The sequence below is a fragment of the Nyctereutes procyonoides genome, unplaced genomic scaffold, assembly GCF_905146905.1.
Source record: "Nyctereutes procyonoides isolate TBG_1078 unplaced genomic scaffold, NYPRO_anot_genome, whole genome shotgun sequence".
NCBI classification, from domain to species: domain Eukaryota; kingdom Metazoa; phylum Chordata; class Mammalia; order Carnivora; family Canidae; genus Nyctereutes; species Nyctereutes procyonoides.
Window position 1 is genome coordinate 25751722 of NW_026575036.1, and position 4298 is coordinate 25756019.

The following is a 4298-nucleotide window of genomic DNA, read 5'->3' on the forward strand; positions in this document are numbered from 1 at the left end:
TCATATCTTTCGGTGCTATTGTAGTTGGCACTTTTTAAGTTTCAATCTTTGTTATTCATAGCTAGTATATAGAGATACAACTGATTTTCTTTATTGACCTTGCTGAACTCACTTATTTTGTAGGTTCTTTGAGATTTTCTCTGTCAACAGCCCTGTAATTTGTGAATAGAGACACTTCACATTTATTGTATTCTAATCTTTACCTTTTCAGAGGTACCAAAATCTATACCCTCCCTCCTCTCTTTCTTTTTCTGATCTTTACATACAATATTCCTCATATTGGAAATGTGTTTTCTTCATTTTTCTTTGACTAGAGAGTTATTAATTTTATTGAATTTTTAAAGAACCAGGTTTTTATTTCATTGATTTTGTTATTTTCAATTTCGTTAGATTATTCTTTTTTTTAATTGAAGTTCAATTTGCCAACATATGGTATAACACCCAGTGCTCATCCCATCAAGTGCCCTTCTCCATGCCCACCACTCTGTTACCCTATCCCCCCACCCACCTCCCTTTCCATTACCCTTTGGTTCGTTTCCCAGAGTTAGGAGTCTCTTTGTCACCTTCTCTAAATTTTCCCACTAATTTTCCCTCCTTTCCCTTACAATCCCTATCAATATTTCTTATATACCCCATATAAGTGAAACCAATAATCATTAGATTATTCTTTTTTTTAACAGATCAGTTATTTAATTAGGTCCTTTGTAGGTAGCTCTGAGGAATAGCTTTGATTTTTGACAGAATTTGGAAGTCCATAGCTTTCTGATCAACCTTGTGCTCATCCATAATCTCATTTGTTTCTCTATGTCAAAGATCTTCCTGGTGTCTGGGTTTATTCAGCTGCTTCTTCTTAAAGTAAGTAATCATCAGTGAGATGTTTTGGAATTTTCACATTACTGTTATCAATTTTGGTGGAGGTTGTAATGACAGATTTCTGATGTGTTTTAAGCAGAGGGACTTGATTGAGGGCCAGAGGCCAGTCACAAGCAGCAAGCCACTGCTCAGCTGCTTCAGGAAAACCACTCTCTTGCCTCTGTGGTGTCCAGTGAGGATGATCAAAATGGTCTTAGAGTGATGCTAGCTTGCAGTTTTCTCACATGCGGTCTTTAAGGTGTCCCCCCACCCCTCCGCCAGCTCAACAGCTTTTGAGGCACATCTTCAGTAGGATAATAAATACCTAAGCATTTTGTGAAATTTAACCTCTTGGGTACCACCAATTCTTCTCACCACCAACTGGTTTTGTGATAGTATGGAAAACTTTCTCCTTTTTCTTTTCAACCCTGGATTTAGCCGCTGAATACTTCCTCTTGTACATGGCCTTTTTGAAATACACAGCCAATTAGGAATATCTACCAGATCCTACAACTAGGGTTTCAGCTGCAGTGGGGTTTCCCTTCTTTGGCATTTTAGTCTTCAGGTTATCATTCTTAACCTTGCCACCAGCATCAGCCTTCTCAGTTTTACACTTCTTCTCCTTAGTATCTGACTTCTCAGTTTTGTCACCTGCCATCTTGCAAGATGGGAAAGAGCCATTAGATTATTTTTTTATCATCTTTATTTTCTTCTTTCTGTTTGCTTTGAATTTAATTTGCTCTTCTTTTCCAATTTCTTAAGATAAGAGCTTAGAGTATTAAGTTAGACCTTTCTTATTTTCTAATATAAACATTTATTGCTATAACTTTACCTAAAAGCACGGCTTCGCTCACAATAAGCACTGCTTTTATCTTACAAATTTTGATATGTTTTTATTTTTTTGTTCAATTTGAAATAGTTTCTTTCTTTTGATCTCTTCTACAACTCGTGGATCATCTAGAATTATGTTTTATTTTTTTTAAAGATTTTATTTATTGATTCATGAGAGACACAGATTGAGAGAGAGAGAGGCAGAGACACAGGCAGAGGGAGAAGCAGGCTCCATGCAGGGAGTCTGATGTGGGACTTGGTCCTGAGACTCCAGGATCACACCCTGAGCCAAAGGATTGACGCTCTAGAATTGTGTTTTTAAAAATGCTTAGATATTTGGGGATTTTCAGGATATATTTGTGATTTCTTTTTTTAAAAGATTTTATTTATCTATTTGAGAGAGAGAAAGAGATTGAGAGGGTGAGGAACAGAGGGAGAAGGAGAAGCAGGCTCCCTACTGAGGAGGAAGCCTGACATGTGGCTCCATCCCAGGAACCCAACATTACGACCTGACCTGAAGGTAGACATTTAACCAACTGAACCACCCAGGTTCCCATCTGTTATTGATTTCTAATATAATTTTGTTATGACCAGATAACATAACTTGAATAATTTCAATTCTTTAAAATTCCTTATTTATTGCCCAGAGTAAGATCCATCTTGGTGAATTCCCCATGTGCATCTGGATAGTACAAGTGTTCCGCCATTGTTGGGTTCAGTGGTCCATAAATGTCAATTTGGTTAATATGATTGATAGTGTTATTCAGATTTATTACTTTTTTCTTTTTAAATTCAAGATTAATATTAATTTTAGATGTACAATATAATGATTTGACAATTCTATATGTTAAACAGTGCTCATCATGATAAGCGTACTCAGACTTTCCTTCACCTATTCCACCCATCTAGCCACCCATCTCCCCTCCAGCAAGCACCAGTTTGTTCTCTATATTTAAGAGTCTGGGGGTTTTGTTTGCTTTTTTCCTCTGTTCATTTGTTTGGTTTCTTAAATTCCACATATGAATGGCATCATATGGTATTTGTCTTTCTCTGGCTGACTTGTTTCAATTAGCATAGTATAGATGGTATTATACCCTCTAGATCCATCCATGCTGCAAATGGCAAGATTCCATTCTATTTAATGGCTAATATTCCATTGTATGCATATATGTCTGTACATATATACACCACACTTTCATCTTTTCATCTATCGATGGACACTTGGGCTGCTTCCACATCTTGGCTATTGTAAACAATGCTGCAATAAATAGGGGTGCCTATATCTTTTGAAGTAAGTGTTTCCATTTTCCACTATTGGAATTACTGGATCATGTGGTAGTTCTATTTTTAATTTTTGAAGGACCTCCATACTGTTTTCCACAGTGACTACACCAGCTTGTATTCAAACAGTGCAAGAGAGTGCCTTTTTCTCCACATCCTCATCAACACTTATTATTTGTTTTCATTTTAGCCATTCTGCTGACATGTGTAAGGTGATACCTCATTGTGGTTTTAGTTTGCATTTCTCTGATGATTAGTGATGTTGAGCATCTTTTCATGAGTCTGTTGGCCATCTGTCTTCTTTGGAAAAAATATCTATTCATGGATTATTTGGGTGTTTTGGTGTTGAGTTGTATAAGTTCTTTATCTATTTTGGATATTAACCTTTTATCAGATACATTATTTGCAAATATCTTCTCCTATGCAGTAGGTTGGCTTTTTGATTTGTTGATTTCCTTCACCTCACAAAAGCTTTTTATTTTTGTGAAGTCCCAATAGTTTAATTTTGCTTTTGTTTCCCTTCAGGAGACATATCTACAAAAATGGCTCTACAGCTAATGTCAAAGAGATTACTCCCTATGTTTTCTTCTAGGAATTTCATGGCTTCAGGTCTCACACTTATGTCTTTGATCCATTTTGAGTTTATTTCTGTGTGCTGAAAGAAGGGGGCCCGGTTTCTTTTTCTTTTCTTTTGTATATAGCCGTTGTTTTGCTAACACCATTTGTTGAAGAGACTGTCTTTTCCCCATTGTATATTCTTGCCTCCTTTGTTGTAGATTAATTGGCCATACAAGGGTAGGTTTATTTCTGGACCCTCTATTCTATTTCATTGATCTTTTGAAGTCTATTTTTGTGCCCGTATTATATTCTTTTGATTACTACAGCATTGTAGTATATCTTGAAATCTGGGAATTGAAACCTCCAGTTTTGCTTTTTCAAGATTGCTTTGGCCATTCAGTCTTTTGTGGTTCCATGCAAATTGTAGGATTGTTTGTTCTAGTTTTGTGAAAAATGCTGATGGTATTTTGATAGGGATTGCATTAAATCTGTGGATTGCTTTGAGAAGTATAGACATTTTCACAATATTTGTTCTTCCATTTCATGAACATGGAATGTCTTTCCACTTCTCTTTGTGTCATCTTCAATTTCTTTCATCAGTGTTTTATATTTTCCAATGTACAGGTCCTTCACTTCCTTGGTTAAATTTATTCCTAGGTTTGTTTGTATGTATGTATGTATGTATGTATTGGTATACTTGTTCATTGGGATTGTTTTCTTATTTCCTTTTCTGCTACTTCATTATTAATGTATAGAAATGCAATAGATTTCTCTAT

General features: G+C 35.8%; 1 pseudogene; it reads right to left on the reverse strand.

The window, feature by feature from the left end:
- Nucleotides 1-693: 693 nt before the first annotated feature.
- LOC129505520 (60S ribosomal protein L6-like) lies at nt 694-1510 on the reverse strand (annotated as a pseudogene).
- Between the last annotated feature and the right edge of the window lie 2788 nt (nt 1511-4298).